The sequence below is a fragment of the Panthera onca genome, chromosome F2, assembly GCF_046562875.1.
Source record: "Panthera onca isolate mPanOnc1 chromosome F2, mPanOnc1 haplotype 2, whole genome shotgun sequence".
Taxonomy (NCBI): Eukaryota; Metazoa; Chordata; class Mammalia; order Carnivora; family Felidae; genus Panthera; species Panthera onca.
The window spans coordinates 73,529,719-73,549,110 of NC_138356.1; the positions used below are offsets into that span (position 1 = coordinate 73,529,719).

Sequence of the window (19,392 nt, forward strand, 5' to 3'; positions counted from 1 at the left end):
CGCGGAGTTTGGGTGATGCCACCCTCCCAGCACATGAATGCGTTTACCAACCTGGAAGTTCTCCAGACCCTTCTGTTTAGAGCTTCTGTGTGGAGGCTCCATTATATACTCATGATGGAGGAAGTTGTTGGCCGTTGGTGATTATCATGATCTCCAGCCCCTCACCCCTCTCTGAAGGGCTGAGGGATGGCATTGAAAATTTCAACCCTCTAATCCTGCCTTGGTCTGGTTTCTGTCATAAACAGCCCCCACCTGAAGCTATGGAAGGGCCCACCAGGAGTCGCTTCATTATTCATTAGCATTCAAGAAGACACTCATTACTCTGGAGATTTCATGCTTAACGACCTCATTTTATTTTTATTTTTTTATCAAAAAAGTTTTAATGTTTATTTTTGAGAGAGAGAGAGAGGGAGAGACAAAGTGCAAGCAGGGTAGGGGCAGAAGAGGGAGACACAGAATCCGAAGCAGGCTCCAGGCTCTGAGCTGTCAGCACAGAGCCCGATGCGGGGCTCAAACCCACGAACCATGAGATCATGACCTGAGCCAAAGAATCGAAGAATCGGACACTTAACTGACTGAGCCATTCAGGAGCACCCCACCCCCCGCCCCAAAAACCTCATTTTAATTTAATCACCTCTTTAGAGACCTTATCTCAAATACAGTCACATCCTGAGATACCAGGAGTTTGGACTTCAACACGTGAATTTTAGGGGGATGTATTTCAGCCCATAACAGTCTTTAAGGTTCTGGACCTATGTTACTTTCTGTCTCTATCAAGCATCTCCAAGAATGACACAGTTACCTGTCCACAAATAACACCAACTAGCACAGCCTTCTCAGGGTTAGCATCCCAGAGTTCTGGATTTCTACTTGGCACAGCCTAGCTTCAAGGAGGAGACACGGGGGAAGAGTCTAGGCTATCAGAGTCCCAGACTAGTGACTGCACTCAAGTAATTCTTACATAACGGATACAGGAAGAGCCCTTTTCTGAAGCGGTGAAGCCTCCGCTGTCTGACAAGCAATTTGAACTCACAGAAAGCGGGATCCTGCAGTAAAATCAAAAGGGATCTATTCTGGTGCCTCCTCAGTAAGGGATTGCTCTATGCTTCTCTGACAGGTGACCTTTAAGCAAACGCAGTGCAGCCAGATTGAGGGGGCTCCTTCCCAGCAGGGACTGTGAGCGATGCGAGCAACGTGCCAGCCGTCCCCTCGTGTGCCAGCACAGACCCCATCATGGCTGAGGGATAAACAAACATCCCTTTATGAATGTGACCCCAGCTTGTCAAGCAATTTTCCAGTTTGATTACGTTTTCAATTAAGTTTTATTCTGAACAATATTTGGAAGTGATACCTGTGGTTCCTGTAAATGAAAAACCAAATTGCTCTGGCAGATTTAGATATTTCCTATGTGGACAAAAAAGGGGAAAAAAACCCAGCACTCAAGCTCTGGATGTCATAACCGTTATGCCTCCAGGCAAAGACATTTTATAGTGCTTCCCACACCTTCCCAACCCTCTGCTTCCCCAACATACACACTGACACGTGCATGCTTTCGTGAACCTCAATTTCTATTTCTGATAGTGGCAAGCAATTATTTTTCTTTCTTGGAAAATCGGTCTAAGTCCTTAGGTTGAGAAAAGGGCCACTGTAGACCAGTCCATCCCAAAGACAGCGTCTGGAATTATACTAGAAGGAGAGATAGGAGAAGACTGGAGAACTATTCATCTCTCTGTCTGCCCCTCGTCCCTCTGGCCACCCCCCATGAAAGCTGAAAGACAATGACTTCACAATGAATAATAACCACATCTATAATTGAAGGAGCACTGACTATGCACCACCCGCTGCACTGTATTCTTCACAAGTACTTTCCCATTCAATCTTTACAACAATTCTGTGTTGGTGATGCCATTATGAGGCTCATTTTTCAGGTGGGAAACCTGAGACTGAGCGACTTCCCCCAAAGAAGCAGAGACAGTGATAGTGGCTGTGTTGGCAGAGTAATAGCTCCCAAAGACGTCCAGCACCTGGGTGGTTCAGTCGGTTGAGTGTCTGAGTCTTGATTTCGACTCAGCTCGTGATCTCAAGGCTCAAGGTGAAATCGAGCCCCGCGCCCGGCTCCACGCTGACAGTTCAGAGTCTGCTTGGGACTCTCTCTCTCTCTCCCTCTCTCTCTGCCCCTCCCCGATTATGCTCTCTCTCTCTCTCACAAAACAAAAAAAAAAGAAATCTCAAAATGGGAAGATTATCCTGGATTATCTGGGTGGGCCCAACAGTAATCACAAGGGCCCTTAAAATAGGGGAAAAGGAGGGAGAAGAGTCAGAGGAGATGTGACAACAGAAGCAGAGGGCAGGAAAATGTGGTTGCTGACTTCAAAGCTGACAGAGGGGGTCATGAGCCAAGGAACGCGGGCCGAAGCAGCTAGAAAAGGAAATGGACCATCCCCTGAATCCTCCCCAGGACACAACTCTGCCCACATGGCATTGAGGTCAGTTCCATGAGCTTCATTTCCTGTGCTGACCCCCAAAACTGCACGTAATAGAGTTATATTACTTTAAGCCACCACATTTGTTGCAATTTGTTACAGAAGCAATAAGAGACCACGCGCTGGCCCAGCTCTCTCCTCTCGGGTCCAAAAATTGAGCAAAGAACAGCCTTCCACGTCCGTCGAAATCCTGCGGTGGTGGAGGCTCACCGCATTCTTTACCTCTTTGCACCCCCAAGGGCTCCGCGTTAGAGGGAAGGTCTGGTGCATCAATCGTACTTATTTAGGAGGGAGGCAAATGAGGATTCGTTGGGGTGAAGGACGAGAAAGCCTTACCCTACTGGACCGTGTGGGCTTCTTTGGGGCAGTGTCTACCCACACCGGGGACAGAAGAGACATTCAATAAATGTTGAGCAGTTGAATACACAGATGGGTGGACACACTGGTAGATGGGCAAATGGCATGCATACCTCGCACGCAGAAAGTGCTCAATAAATAGCTACTGCTACGTGTTCTAGGCGAGGGCTGAGGGTATCAAGGTCACGACAGCAAAGGTGATCATATACCACCCTTCCTATCGTTCCTACCTCTCCAAAGAGTTCCCAGGGACACAGAGACACACGTGGCAAACGGGAAATTAAGTACAGTGCTATTCCACTGAGAACTGTACTGCCTCCTGGAATCCCAGCTCAGGGCTCTGGTAAAGACACACGACTTAGGCTCGTGTAGGACAGATCCTCTACCTCTCCTCCCTTTATGACCACCCCAACTTTCCTACCCCAGAAAGTAAACCTTAGAACCACACACTCTGAGACGATAAAGTGGGTGGAAATATAACCTGGCCTGTACAGCTAAGCTCTGGGTTGACTGACGCACAGAGCCCCCCGTGAGTGGAAGGGAGCATTAGGGACCCGCTGCTATGCGCAGACCCTGGGCAAGAGGCGGAGCTGAGAGGTCTTTCCAATACAACCGTGGGCCATTGTGACTTCGCCTCTGCCTAACCAAATCAACTGCTTTTCCTCTGGTGAAGAGAAAATGTAAGAGGCTTGGGCAGAAACAGGTCCGGCAAAAGACAAAGGCAGAATTATTGCTCTGTTTATCGTTAGTACGACTAGTTACGATGATGGACGGACGGACGGATGGATCCTCTGATACCCGTGGATCATAATAAAGAGGAAGCCAAGGCAAAATACGTGGAAGGCAGATTCTCTGTGGTAGCCCAAGGTTCTGATGAAAAGTATTTACCTGGTGCAGCAAACCCAAGTGGGGGTCAGGCTGTATCAACATAAAAAGGAGGGAAGGATTGCTGTCACCTGAATACTTACCCCAGGCCGGGCACTGTGTGTCACACAGGTAAAGTCTCAAAACAAATGCTGAGGGGCGCCTGGGTGGCTCAGTCGGTTGGGTGTCTGACTTCGGCTCAGGTCATGATCTCGCGGTCCGTGAGTTCGAGCCCCGCATCGGGCTCTGTGCTGACAGCTCGGAGCCTGGAGCCTGCTTCAGATTCTATGTCTCCCTCTCTCTCTGCCCCTCCCCCGTTCATGCTCTGTCTCTCTCTGTCTCAAAAATAAATAAACGTTAAAAAAAATTAAAAACAAACAAACAAATGCTGAGTGGAAGGCATTATCATCTAATTTTAAGGGAAAAAGTACAAGGCTTGAGGATGTACAACAACTTGCTCATGATCACTCAGCTGGGAATTGAGAGAACAAACATTCAAACAGGACTTTTAGCTTCAAAGCCATACTCTTCCCAAGATTCCCAGCGAGTTCTGGTTACAGTTAAGTTTAGCTGGCTGGGGCCAGTCAAAGCAGACTGTTCAACAGATAACTACTCCTTTTGTCTCCTCAGCGTCAGTTTTCCGTTCTTCAGATATGAGCCCCTAGATTTTCCTGTGGGGAACGCCCCTCCCCATCTCTAGACATGTGGCTTGACCGGGGCTGACCCCTGCCCCCAGCTCTAGAGATGGTCATCTGCCTCAGGCTGGTCACACGACTGATGCTGGGAGGGACATGTATAATAGATGTCAATCACAGAATATTTGTGGGAATTGTTAGAGGATCTCTCTCTCTTTCTCTCTCTCTCTCCCTCTCATCTCATCTCACCTCAAGTCACTGAGAAGACAGGGGAGAAACTTGACACAACTGGGACCAGCACTAGGGTGAGGCTGCCTGAGAAAGAAGTCAAGATAGGAGAGACGGAGAAACTCCCAAAGACGACGTGTGAGCACCTAGATCCGGCCAAGCCCAAAGTCAGTATTTCCTAGTCTTTGTTCAGTTGCAAGAGACTATACCATAACTCATTTTGTTCCAGTGTATTTGAATTTAGATTTTGCCACCTACAACGAAAAGGCCTGAAGAGCAGCATGGGCAACATGATTTGGGTTATTTTGTGCATTTACCTAGTTTCCAAGTGGTAAGCTTATTCCTCAAGGAAGGAAAAGTCCAGGCCTCTGGAATGGGAGTCTGGTCCTGACTGTGCAAGGACATCAGGGCCTAGCCAAACAGACTTGGTTTCCAGAAGACATTCAGTCCTCACCAGGCACTGGAGTGCCAGACCTTGAGAAGAGAGCAGATGTTGGGGCCTACAGATGCTATAGCCTGGAGGCGGTGAAGACGGCAAGCCAAAGTTCACCCCACCATACGCACACCGTGTTCGCGAGCAGAGACTGACTTCAACAGATGGTTGGACTGAGGCTTCTGATATACTGCCTGCCCCTGTTGGGTTCAACTCATGAACTCAAGCAACCTAGGATTGCAGCTGGTGCCCAACCCCAAACCCCATGGCGGGAAGATGGGCAGAAAAAGGTTGAAGCTGAAAAGTAACAAGTATGGAAAGGGGCAAAGCAAGGGACTTCAGGGGCAACATACACCCAAACGCCTCGGCCAGTTCCCACAGGACATATTGATCTTAGAAAAGAAGTCAAGAGGTTGTTATAAGGAAGCGCTGAGAGTACTTGCAGGGAAATTAACCAGGTTACATTTTGTAGCCTCTAGGGTGGAGGTAATGGTGATGGTGATGGGGGTGGTAGTCATGGTAACGGTGATGGTGATGGGGGTGGGGGTGGTGATGGTGGCTGTCGTAGTGCTTTCGGTAGCGGCTGAGGTGGAAGGATAGTCACCATATGTAAAATGTTTATTATGATCCCAGCATTGCATTAGCCCCATTATTTCATTTAATTCTTACAACAACTCAATGAAACGTGTATCATAAGCCCCATTTTACCGATAAGGTAACAGAGTCAGGTTACACAGCTTGCCCAAGAGCATAGATAGTAGTGAGTGGAAAGAGGAAGAATGTAAAGCCCCAGAGCACCTGACTGACTGCAAAACCAGTGCTTCTAACCACTAGGCTTAACTCAACTTACACACAGTTCTTGGAAGCCTTTGGTCCTCTCCACTGTCCCCTATGCTTCTCATCGGGCCTGAGCATAACAGCGATGCAGTACTTTGCGTTTCCCTAAGTTCAGGGCAGTTTTCAACACACAGTTCTCTACACCTGTGCCTTCTAATCTTTCAAATAAGACAACTCCATTTTAATGTCTACGTATTTTGTTGATCCCGATATGGGTGTACTTGTCTTTTTAGTATCATTGACCAAATAAATAAATAAATAAATAAGTAAACACATGAAAAAGAGCTACTCTAATAGCACACAACCTAACCATGTGAATGATCGCAGTAGCATCTATCTATATTCGAAGAATAGTTAATCACATATTTTATTTAGTAAACCTTACTTATTCAGGCCACAGTCGCGGCTTCATGCCTGGAGGAATTGGCCAATAGCTCAGTGGTTGGCCAATTACCACTTCTGGATGTTGTTTCACTAGTTCCTTGGGACTTTCCCGTGAAGAATGTAAAAGTAAATGGTGTTGATCCCTCAGGGAATGGCAGTGGGGTAGATGCTTTACCAGCTCAGCAATGTACAGAGAACTGGAAGCTTCTGTTTCCCCCTTGTCACCCTTGGGGCTTTTGGGGTTCCAAAGGTTTGGTTGACATAGCCAGGAATTAGGCTTTTTATCCCAGCTCATTTACTAACAAACACTGTATATCTGTAGCTCCGGGCATGAAGTCCCATCCCCAAGAGCTTGGTTTCACCGCCTATACAATGGGACCCTTGAGCCAGAACTCTATGGGTTCTTTCAAGGTGCAATATCTGATGTTATTTATTCTTTTGCATCTGATATATTTCCCCAACCCCACTGCTTCAGCATCCATACTGGCCATCAAAAATAACCTGTATGGGGGTGCCTGGGTGGCTCAGTTGGTTAAACGTCTGACTTCGGCTCAGGTCATGATCTCGTGGTTTGTGGGTTCAAACCCTGTGCTGGGCTCTGTGCTGACAGGTCAGAGCCCGGAACCTGCTTTGGATTCTGTGTCTCCCTCTCTCTCTCCCCTCCCCCCTTCTTTCTCTCTCAAAACAGTAAACATTAGAAAAGTAACCAGTGTGTTAAAATACAATGAAAAAAACTTCCAATAGAGAGGGGTTTTTTTTAGAATATAATGTTCTACCGGAGAACTCGTGAATAATGTCACTGCCTTACTGAATCAATAGAACAGTTCATCAATCCCCTTCCAAAAACAAATGTGAGCACGAAAGGGCAATACAGTCTTTTGAAATAGTAGTTTGGGCTGTTTTAACGTTCTGGCCTATTTGCCTCTCCAAATATAAGAAGATACGGCCAAGTGGTAGCTAGGGTACAGGTCTCGCCTAGACCCCTTGCCGCAGCATCGCCTCTGGAGAACGAGACGGTTCTCTTCGCACAGAGCCCAGGAAAGGATGTGACTCATGGTAAAAACCCACAAGATGTTCAGCTTTCCATTTTTCTTCGTCAAAACCGTCGGCTATACGATCCAGATTCATTCTGCAATGCATCAACACGTGGCCAGTCCGAGCCGGCAGTCGGATAGAGCAGTGCTGTTCAAAGACGGTCCACATGTTAAGGATGGGAACTGAGAGGAAATATTTCGAAATATTTAAGGCAATTTGATATCATTACAATATCCTAGCATGTGATCTTTTCTCTAGAAATTCATTTTTTTAAATTTTTTTTATTTAAAAAAATTTTTTTAACGTTTTATTTATTTTTGAGACAGAGAGAGACAGAGCATGAATGGGGGAGGGGCAGAGAGAGAGGGAGACACAGAATCGGAAGCAGGCTCCAGGCTCTGAGCCATCAGCCCAGAGCCCGACGCGGGGCTCGAACTCCCGAACCGTGAGATTGCGACCTGAGCTGAAGTCGGATGCTCAACCGACTGAACCACCCAGGCGCCCCTCTAGTAATTCATTTTTTTTTTTTTTTAATTTTTTTTTTTTTAACGTTTATTTATTTTTGAGACAGAGAGAGACAGAGCATGAACAGGGGAGGAGCAGAGAGAGAGGGAGACACAGAATCTGAAACAGGCTCCAGGCTCTGAGCTGTCAGCACAGAGCCCGATGCGGGGCTCGAACTCACGGACCGTGAGATCATGACCTGAGCCGAAGTCAGACGCTTAACCGACCGAGCCACCCAGGCGCCCCTAGTAATTCATTTTTTATTGTAACGTACGAAAGTACTGCTCTGCAGAAGATGGGAACTTAAACAAACCTAATCCTCACTACGCGTATTCTGAAACGCACTGAATAGGGGCTTCGCTTACGTAACGGTACAGGAACAGTCGCTGTGATTCAACGTTCGCTCACTCAACACGTTTATCAGCCTTCACCAGGGGCGGCGTGTCTGGTAGCAGGAGCACAGGATTCAGAGTCAGAATGCGTGGGTTCAAATCCTGGCTCGGACACTTAGCAACGAGGTAACCTTCACAAGTTCCTTAACTATTTGTGGGCCCAATGTTCGTATCCGTAAAACGGGCTTGCGTACCAGACTCATATAGTTCTAAGGACGATTGGATGAGATAAAGTACATAAACTTGACTTAACGCATGGCAAGCACTCCGTCAGTGGTTGATGGTAAAAGGAAGAGTGAAGCACCCACCCCCCAGATGCTAGTTAGGTGATTGAATAAACTGCACCCCTATCCTCTGCAGGAAGACAATGTAAGTAAATCACCGCTATTAGTGGGGGTAGAGCTGAGGGAGCAGTAAAGGGGTGCATGATGGAGGGAGGGCCTAAGTGTTCAGGGTGGGCTTTACAGACAAGGTTTGCACCTAAATAAGGAAGGGAAAGCTTAGTGTTCCGGGAAGACAGGGGAAGGGGTGGGGAAATGCCAGGCAGAGAGAATAGCATGTTCAAAGGTCCGGGGTGGCGACATAATGGTAAATCTGAGCCCCTCAACAGTTCTGCATGGCTGGATTGTAGAAAAGGGTCAGAAATGGGGAGTCCCTTCAGAAAAAGGACGGGCATTCTTTCTTATAGGCTTCCCAGTGCTTACCACACACAGTCCCTGTGCACCGTCTCAATAAATGCTTACAGAATGAACGAGGCTGAATGTCAGATGCGCCGTGCTGAGATTTTGGACCTTGCTGTGAAGCTAATGAGAAGTCACGAAAGGTGATGTGGGGAGCAGAGGGGGGACCACGGTGCTGATTTGAAAGATGGATCAGAGGTGAGGGAGGTGGGGGTCGGGGAGTCCAATCACAGCAGCTCGCTGAGATGGAGTTTTGTCATTCTCTTTCACTCTGATTTACAGATGAGGAAACAAACATTCAGAGAACTCACTGACTTGTCCAAGCGTCCATAGATTTCACGGACCCAGGTCTGCCTGACTTGGGTCCCATGCCTACCCTCACTTAGCCCACACAGGCTTCTTTCGGTTCCTATCCACAATCCTGTTTGCAGCAAGTAGAGTTCGATCTAGGGATTCCCTAACTCACTCTCAACTTACCGAGACGTAAATACCAGAAAGGAGAAAAGGATGGGTTTTCAGCCATTAGAGCGTGGCTGTGTGTCTGTGTCTGTGTATCCGTGTGCTGGAACATCAGCTACAATCCCCAAAACCCCTGGCAGAGGGAACGATGCCTGTGTGCACATATACCACCAGGGACCAACAGGGATGCAGAGGAACTCACCTTCGGGCCTGAGAGCAGACGAGCCTGAGCTGTTCAGTTCTGTAATAGGAGAGAAAGGCCAGTGTTCCCAGACGCAGCTGAGAAGAGGGACACGCTTGGGAAGGGATGGGAAGGAAAGAGGCGAGGACACACTCCAGGGAGAAGGAAGCCGAGTGGGTGGTAACAAGGCCAGTCGCCAACGTCTGGAGGCAACAAGAAGGTGCTGAGAACTGGACCCCATCGGGACCCTGGCTTCTAAGCTCAGCTCTGGTTCTTGACTCACTGTGTAACCGTGGGGAGGTCGGAGGTGTACAGCACAGGACAACAGTCCCTGACTGTCGCAGTATGCGGTAATTTGCAAACCTGAACCTTAAAAAATAAACGCGATGGGGGCGAGTGGGTGGCTCAGTCGGTTAAGCGTCTGACTCTTGATTTTGGCTCAGGTAGTGATCTCGTGGTCGGTGGGATCGAGCCCCACATCGGGCTCTGCACTGCCAGAAAATTCTCTCTCCCTCTCTCTCTCTGCTCCTCCCTTGCTCTCTCTCTCAAAAGAAATTTAAAAAACAAACATGATGTAACAAAAGGTAGATATGTACTATCGAGAAAGGCTGAACTAGGCTCAGAGTTGTGTTCTCCCGTTTCTTACCTGTATGATCTTGGAAAACTACTTTCTCTCTCTGAGGCTCAACTGTCTTCTCTGCAAAGGAAGGACAACCATGGGGCCCAGCAAAGTTTGGGGTAAAGACTAAATAAAATCATGCATGAAGGGGCTCGGCCAGGCGTCTGGCTCGCAGCCCTCAGTGGCTGGGGGCTGCAATGGTGACAATGAAAAGTAAGATGGAGGGGTCGGGGGCAGAAAGAACAGAGGGGAGCAGGAGTGGAGGAGGAGGGGGCGCCCCAGAGTCATCACGCAGACCGCCTGGTGCCCTCCTGGCACATAAGCGTATCTCTCAGTACCTGTTAGACTCCCTTCTCCCTCTCCCGTGCAGCCTACACAACATCATCAGTCCTGAGACTGAGACCCCCCTGGAGCAAAGAAGAAACAAGTCTGTCAAATGGTTCTTCAACCTCAGGACACAGAGGCAATGGCACCACCTACTGCACAACGGAGGTACTGCCTGTACTCCTCAAAGGGCTCTTTGGAACAAGCCTTTTTTTTTTTTTTTAATGTTTGTTTATTTTTGAGAGAGAGAGAGAGCATGGGGAGGGGCGGGGGGGGGGCGGGGAGGGACAGAGAATCCCAAGCAGGCTCGGCGCTGACAGCAGAGAGCCCGACAGGGGGCTCGAACTCAAGAACTGTGAGATCACTGAGCTGAAGTCGACTCTGAACCGACTGAGCCACCACCAGACAAGGCTTGCCTCCTGTAGCCTCCCGCCTGCTGTACCCCCTCCTACTCTGTGCGGCCACGGCTGACAACAGGCCGAAACGTGGACGTGCGGCTGTGGACAAGAAGATGCCACACAAAACGTCACCTGCACCAGGCTCTGCTGTCTCTCCGTCCTACCACTTCTCTCTCCCTAAAACGTGACTGAGACAGACAGATGTTTTGCAAATTCCCTTATCTCAACAGAATCCCAGATCAATGTCCACAAGGCGAGAGCTAGGGGAAGGACAGAAGCCACATCCTATGGGATGCCTGAGCTAGGTCTCCAGTGCTGGTTCCCAGTTTACCAACTCCCAAGCTTGCCCAGCACAAACAGCCAGCTCTGGCTTTTAGGGGTTGCCAGAAACCCTTCTCTAGGAAAGCACCCTCTCATGCCCTTCCCCTGCCTTTAATTATTCAAATTCTACTCATCTCTCCAGTTCTCACTGACTTCCCTTTGCTTTTAACACAATGCTTCAGGGGCACCTGGGTGGTTCAGTCGGTTAAGCATCTGACTTCAGCTCAGGTCATAATCTCACAGTTCGTGAGTTCGAGCCCCACGTTGGGCTCTGTGCTGATAGCTCGGGGCCTGGAGCCTGCTTCGGATTCAGTGTCTCCCTCTCTGTCTGTCCCTCCCCCACTCGTGCTCTGTCTCTCAAAAATGAATAAACTTAAAAAAAATTAAAACAGTGGTGACTCACAGGGGCACTGGTACCCCAATGTTTTTAGCAGCATTTTCAACAATAGCCAATTCATGGAAAGAGCCCAAATGCCCAACAACTGATGAATAGATAAAGAAGATGTGGTTTATATATACAACGGAATACTACTCGGAGATGAAAAGGAATGAAATCTTGCCATCTGCAACAACATGGATGGAAATGGAGGGCATTATGCAAAGTGAAATAAGTCAGTCAGCGAAAGACAGATATGATATGTTTTCACTCATAGGTGGAACTTGAGAAACTTAACAGATGATCAAGGTACATTTTTGTGTACAGCTGAAAAGAGACCACTTACACGTGTAAATAAATTCGAGGATGTTTTAAAGCAGGACATTGTTAGTTGCAAAGACGTATATTTGGGATTGAAGGTGCAGAACAGATTGAGGCCATAGGGGCAGGAGCAGTAAGGGGAAAAGATGGGACTGTGACAGAGTTTCAGAAATTTCGGCGGGTGGAGGCAGACAACGAAGGAGGAAATTATGACCAGGCTCACTATCTAATCAAAGCCACAGCTATGGGGATGAGGAGGCTGTGTTTGAGAAGATTGACTCAACCATGGGCGAAGGGAAGGAAAAAAAGAAAACTAGGGAGGGAGCCAAACCATAAGAGACTCTTAAAAACTGAGAATAAACTGGGGGTTGATGGGGGGTGGGAGGGAGGGGAGGGTGGGTGATGGGCATTGAGGAGGGCACCTGTTGGGATGAGCCCTGGGTGTTGTATGGAAACCGATGTGACAATAAATTTCATATTAAAAAATAAATAAATAAAATGATAATTATTAAAAAAAAGAGAAGCATTGACTCAAAGTATTAAGAATTGTCCACAGCTGTGGTCAGGGGTGCCCCGAAATTGGTGAAGAAATCGCAATATTGTGTCGGCATAAATTCCGGGAAGACAATGGGCATCATTATCTTCCTTCTGGGTTTAGTACAAAGAGCGTGCAATTTGGAGACCGATAAGCTTGTGCTCACATCCTGGGACCACTATTAATGAGTTTTATGGTGCTGGGCAAATGAACTAGCCTCTATGAGTCTCAAATTCCCCGTGTGAAAATGAGACAAGCAAAACTTGCAATTGTCTGAGAAATAAACGAGATGCCACAGAGCAAACACTCAACACATGTTCCTTTCTTCCTGGTACTCTTTTTGAGTCTGTGCCCATCCACTTACCCAATAAAATATCTCAACAAGGTCCCTGAACACCACACAATGTGGAACTGATACCAATGTCAGTTGACACAAAAGGAGCTCTTCAAGCTCAGGGTTATCAAAAGAAACCCCTACGAATCAGTCTGTAGATAGAGATCAAATTGTTACCTTGAGCAGGAACATACTGAAATATGCTGCAAAAACTGCAAATAACATACAGGGGTCACAGGCAGGGGAGCACGGTATGGATCACCTGCTCGTTCCTCCTCACAAGTGCAGAGACCTATACCCTTAGCCAGTGTAGCAGGGCGCGATCTGTCCCAGGTCCACATCCATTTCTGCGGCCGCTGCCCAGTCCTCCCTCTGCGCCTCCAAGCCCAGCTGTCAGCACTGACTTCAACGGTGTCAGAGTCATTGCTGAAACTTACAAGCTTTCTGCAAACATAGAAATAAATGCTATTCCACTGCTCTTGCTTACACTGGAACAGTTAAGTGAAATGGCTTCCCTTTCATTAATATATTCTTTCCTTTTTCCTCTTTATGAATGCCTTTATTCCTTTTTATCCTCATATTCACCTGATCTCCCTCCCAACGGAGAACTATTCTAAAATTTTCAAACACATTCTGTTGCATTTCTGTTTCATTAACAGATCACGAGATAATGCATTTGGTCGTTTTCAATTCTGCTTCCCCCTTGACTACCATCACCAGCCTGTGAGCATCTCAGTGATGGGCTCATGCCTCATTCATCTTCGTTTCTCCGTGGCTTAGGACAGTTTTCCACATAGTAATTCTCCAAAATAGACAGAGAGATAGATAGATAGATAGATAGATAGATAGATAGATAGATAGATTCAAGTTCTACAATGTTCCAGAGCCTTAAAGCCTATAAGGCATATCTTGCAGTTGTTGCAGGCGTGGTTCTAAACCCCCACAGTAAAGTGTGTCAAATGAATTCTCTGGTTTCCCAGGGCATATTAAAGCTATGTTTATGTGACTTAGCTTACTGTAGACAACTAAGTGTGCAATAGCATTATGTCTGAAAAAGCAACGTCCATACCTCAATTAAAAAATAGCAACCACCTTCTGAGCTTTCAGTGAGTCGTAATCACTGACGACAGATCACCGTAACGGATATAGTAATAGTGAGAAGTTTGAAATATTGTGAGAATTACCAAAATGTGACACTGAGACAGGAAACCAGCAAATGCTGTTGGGAAAAATGATGCCAATAGATTTGCTTGATGCAAGACTGCCACGAACCTTCAGTATGTTTAAAAAAAAAAAAAAAAAAAAAAAAAAGCAGTATCCATGGAGCACAATAAAGGTAGGTACAATGAAACAAAGTATGGCTGTGCACAGGCGAAAGGTTCACAGCACAACTCAAATGATTTCATTACACCTGCCAGTGCAATCTGAGAATGCCTTCCCTGAACCCACTGCAAACTGAATGTTAAGAACCACGCTGGGGTGCCTGGGTGGCTCAGTCGGTTAAGAGTCTGACTCTGGATCTTCGGCTCGGGTCATGATCTCACAGTTCCTGAGTTTGAGCCCCGCATTGGGCTCTGGGCTTGCAGCACAGAACCTGCTTGGGAAACTCTCTCCCTCCTTCTTTTTCTTCCCCTCCTGCCCCCCCACCCCCAGCTTGCACTCTCTCTCTCTCTCTCTGTCTCTCTAAGAATAAATAAATAGACTTAAAAAAAAAAAAGAAAAAGAAGAACCAGTCTGGGCTCTGAGAGCAGACATTAGAAGTAAAGACAGGGCTTTGGCACAGAGCCATGACTGTTATTCTTATTATACATGTTCCCAGTTGATTTCTCAGCCTTTTTTGGTGGCCGGATCTTTTCACAAAGGTGGGAGGAGGAATAGTATTATAAGAATTTGCATGTAACGGAGCTGCAACTTGAAAGTAAAAAGTTATCAGGGATTCCTAGATGAAGGTGTTAGCTACGCTTCTCAATTGTCGAGGCCACATTATGGACAAGTGTACTTCCGCGAGCGTGTGTGGGAGCGAGGGGTGGGTGTGGTGCACATGGGATACACACTGCTGTGACCATCGGGGTTGAAAACATTGAAAAGCACCCAGACGGGTTAATAAATAGCCTCCCTCAAATCCCACCCTCCTAGCCCAAGCCCCCCTCTCTTTCTGCTGGACTCTTTTGTAAGTTTCTGGACCTCCCTGCAATTCAATGGCTGAAGAGTGTTCCTGGGAGCATGGATGCCCCAGGACGTGCTCAGGTAGCAATCTTCCTGCCTCCGTTCTTGTTGATCATACCCTGGTTCTTTTGTCCTTATTTTTCGCCCAGTTTCAATAAAACTTTATTTGCTTCCATTGTCTCGCCATTAACAGAAAACTGGCAAAAAGCTAAAACGTTTTGTGTTTACAAGGATAAACAGCCTCTTCACCCAGAGAAGGTGAAAGCCTCAAAGGACCACGGGGAAGAAAGAATCACCCTCCCCCACACGCCCTGAGCTGCCCTTGTTGCTTTAGACAAGGCCTCAGTCCACTGGCCAGGGACCCTGTACGTGACCGGCTCAAGGTAAGGGCGGAGAAAGCAGACCGATTCATTCCCATGATAGAAAGGTGAATAGAAGCTATACCAAGGGTCAAGTGCCTGGATTTTACGGGATGCTGGAACCAGGTGGCCACTTATTAAAAAAAAAAAAAACAAACCAACAAAAAAACCCAAAAAACAAGATTCATTTTAGGCACAGCTTTTTTATGTTTTGTTTCTAAATCGGTAAAAGAAACCCAGTCCTAGAACCCGCGCTCATTTTTTTTCAGTTTGTTTTTGTGTAAATACAATTAAGTGATCACACTGCTGTATACTTCATTTGCACAAAGTTCTGGGCCACATGTACTCATGTAGTAAAGTTACCCCTCCCTGTTCCCAGGGGAAAAACCTCCGGGGGTGCCTGGCTGGCTCAGTGTGTGACTTTTTTTTTTTTTTTTTTTTTTTAGAGAGAGAGAAAGCTCAAGCACGCACGAGAGACAGAGAGAGAGAGAGAGAGAGAGAGAGAGAGAGAGAGAATATCTTAAGCAGGCTCCATGGGGAGCCTGACATGGGGCTTGATCCCGCGACTCTGGGATCATGACCAAAGCTGAAATCAAGAGTTGGACGCTCAACTGACTGAGCCAGCCAGGTGCCCCTAGAGCACACGCCTCTTAATCTCAGGGTCGTGAGTTCAAGCCTCATGATGGGTGGGGAGCCTACTTTAAAAAAACGAAAACGAAACCAAACTACTCTGGAAGAGAACTGTCACTGAAACGTAACCAGAGTTCATTACGTGGACTGTGAGAAAATTACAAATGATATGAAAAATAGGCTGTTGGTTCTTCCAAACAGATGCAGCTGTGTGTGGGTGCGTATGATGGTGTCTGTGTGACTCTTCCTCGTTCCCTGTGCTAGTTCGAGGGTCCCGTTCTCCTCCAAATAAGGCTTCAGGTGCTTACTCCAGGTCGTTCAGGGCCATCGTGGCCTCCCAGTGCCCTCTCCACATCCTGACCCACACATTTCAGCTCCCACTTCTAACCGCCAGCTTCAAATTCCCGGTGGCAGGCACCACGCGTACTTTTCCGGTCAATGTCATTTCACTGACTTAGCCACCTGGACCGGGCTGCCACGGCGGCAGGGGGAGAGGGGGCGAAAGGTCCAGGCTCCTTGGAAGGTATGGGGACGGTACGGATCTGCACGGAACGGATGGTTTTCGTAGGCATTAATTCTGAACTAACTCGTGGGAGTTCGCGTAAGGTCCGAAACATAGTCAAGAGCCAATAACTCCTTTCTGAATCGGACGCTGCGAGAAGCTAGAAACTGGACCAGTGGAGCCAGCTACCAACCTGTGACATCGAGCCTCACGGAGGCTGTGGGCTTCCGGATCTCACGCTGCAGAGAGGAAGCGGAGGATTCCGGGTTTTATGGGGCTCTTGTGAGGCTGAGGTAAGAGCTGCTGGGCACACGGTGGTGAAGCCAGTGGATTTGGAGGGCCATCAGACCTGCTCTCCCAGTCCACAGGGTTGGGGGCAAATCACTCGACAGCTTACATCAAATACCTCCCCAAAACTGGAGATGGGGCTATCGGAAACCAAAACAAGCAAATCTGAAGCAAGCTCTTGGGTGGGCTGAAGAGGGCCGCCCAGCTGGAGGTCCTGTGCGGCTTCTTTTTTTTTCCCAGAGCAGTGCCAGCTGATTCCCATGAGGAAGCGTCTGATTGGCTCAGCTTTGGTTTGTCTCTTCCCGAAACCAATCAGTCATGGCCCAGGGACAGCGGGTTGGGGAGAAGAGGGTTAGGGGCAGCTCAAGCCCTGGGGCAACCGTGCTGGGTCCAGATCAAAGGACATCAAGCATTTACTTCCCTCCCTGACACATAACAGGCCTTCAACCTAAGATTTTTGCATGATCGTGCTTTGCAAAGTGTGAGGAACTTGCTTCCTCGTCTGCGAGAACTTTGCTGAACTTATGCCACATTCCCCAGGGGAGAGAAAAGTATAGGAATGGCCCCTGCCTCCAGGGATCTTAGAGCCTTCATGAGAAAAGCATCAATACAGAATTAAGGGTTTGAGTTTATGATAGAGATCACAAGTGTCAAAAGTGATAGTGAAACACCTTTTTAAAAAAAAAAAAAAAGACCGGGGTGGTGGTAAATGAAAGGGAATTCTAGGAGACAAATAGAAGTGTTGTAAGAAAATAATTTGGAAAACATCGATTTTGAGGCTAGACTGGAAAGTGATTTTCTGTTCCATTTCCTTAGCAGTCTCATACCCATAACAAAAATAGACTTATTTATAATGCCATCGATTGCCTTGTGTATAGAACTAAGAATATAAAATAGGAGGGGGGGGGTGCCTTCCATTTTGACAAATGCGGAAATAACAAGGAGAATGTACTGAACATTCCTCCACTGCTCTCTCTGGACCTTTTCTGTTCTCTTCTGACTCCCTGCCTTGCCGAGCAATTTAGTTTTATCCCCACAAATGAAGCAATTCACATGATTTGAGTTTGGCTTTGTTTGTGTATTACTGAGAAATGTCCTACACCTCTATCATCCATTATCTCGAACAATATCATGAGGACTTTTGAATATAAATTTAAGAAAAATGCACCACACACACACGCACACACACACTCCACACTGAGGCTATAGTATTAGGAGATAAATTAACATTCCCACTAATCTAATTCAGGCTCTTTGCCTCTTTGCAACATGGAAATAGAACCATCTCCTAATAGGATGAGAGGGCTGTGCTCTGAATATGCGCCGGCTTTTTGCTAGGACTCTTGCCTTCTCACCTACACTTCATATTCTATCTCACACAGGCATTTCAATATTGCCGCATCCTGATTTCCTGCAGCGAGAGGCGATTTCAATAATGAATGGCTCTACAATGCAATGAGACCTTAGGGTAGTTTGGATGTGATATCTTCGAAAGAGGTGGCTGTTGTACAGCTGAGAGGCTGGAGGGGTGTGTGTGTGTGTGTGTGTGTGTGTGTGTGTGCACGCACGCACATGCAAACGTGTGTGTTATGCTGAGGCTTATTTAAAGCTCTTTAATCAAAGAGCTAGCTGGTCCAGGGAGAATCATTCCAACCTTGTCTTTCCTTTATTCTACAAAAAAACACATACATATATAGCCAACATTTTTCATGCTTTCTCCCAGGTATTTTGCACCTATTAACCCATTTAATCCTCAAAAACATTCAAGAAAGTACATACGATTATTATCACTGTTTTATAGATGAGAAAACTAAGACCCAGAGAGGTTAAGGAAATTGCTCAGACTTAACAGCTGGCGTGTTCTGAAGACAGGATTTGAACTTGGGCGATTTGGCTCCAGAGCTCATATTACTGAGTCTGTTCACTACACTGGCAGAAGACATTCTGGGGTGCCACCGACACACACATCAGAACCCAGGAGATTATTCTGAAAAAGCTAATTTAAAAGACAGTCATGAATTAAAACACTCAATTTCAGGGCACCTGGGGGGCTCAGTCCTTAGGCATTTGACTTTGGCTCAGGTCATGGTCTCACAGTTCATGAGATCAAGGCCCACATCGGTGGATGAGCCCGAGCCCTGCCTTGGGTGAACATGAGCCCCTTCAGGTAAACACAATCCTTATTGAGGTGAACCCCACTTCTCTCTCTCTGTCTCTCTCTCTCTCTGCCTCTCCTGGTATTCTCTCTCTCTTTCTGCCCCTCGCTCACTTGCACTTTCTCTTTCAAAAAAAAAAAAAAAAAGCTTCTAAAACACTCAATTTCAGCTCCTGGCTCCAGACAAAATGTCTACACAGATCAATGAGAAACACTTCTTCCCCTCTGCCCCGCCTCCTCTCAATAAACTTGTACTCCAATGAACTCACACCAATGAACTCCCTGCTGTCCTAGTAGAAGAGCTCATATCCCACAGTATTCTGCAGAGGACTGGCCTCACTTAGGGTATCATGGCCCTTTGTGGGTGCCATGATTATTATATCTTTAGGTTGTGTTCATCATGTGCCAGCTTTCTTCTAACATACATTATGTACTTAACATACATTATGGGATCGAAACCATGCCATCACTCCGTGTGGGTTACTCCTACTATCCACATATTACATATTACACACTTTGAGAAGCCAACACTTGGAATTCAAGGCTGAAATGTTATCTTGCATGTAAAGCCCACTGCTCAGTGCCTGGTGCA

General features: G+C 47.0%; 2 long non-coding RNA genes across 3 annotated transcripts in view; both read right to left on the bottom strand.

Annotated features, from left to right (window-relative positions):
- Window positions 1–331: 331 nt before the first annotated feature.
- Window positions 332–4,057, bottom strand: LOC145713475 (uncharacterized). Its single transcript, XR_014136608.1, has 2 exons — window positions 3,805–4,057; window positions 332–2,854 (listed from the first exon to the last, which is right to left on the bottom strand). It is a non-coding gene; the product is annotated as an uncharacterized LOC145713475 (long non-coding RNA).
- Window positions 4,058–4,062: 5 nt separating this feature from the next.
- Window positions 4,063–19,392, bottom strand: part of LOC132664537 (uncharacterized) — an 84,858-nt gene continuing 69,528 nt past the window's right edge. The window contains exons 5-6 of one of the 2 annotated variants that reach the window (XR_013553631.2): window positions 8,126–9,532; window positions 4,063–7,438 (exon numbers count right to left, since the gene is read on the bottom strand). This is a non-coding gene — a long non-coding RNA (uncharacterized LOC132664537). Of the gene's footprint in view, window positions 7,439–8,125; window positions 9,676–19,392 lie in introns of both variants that reach the window. The other variant, XR_013553630.2, reaches the window with a different exon arrangement.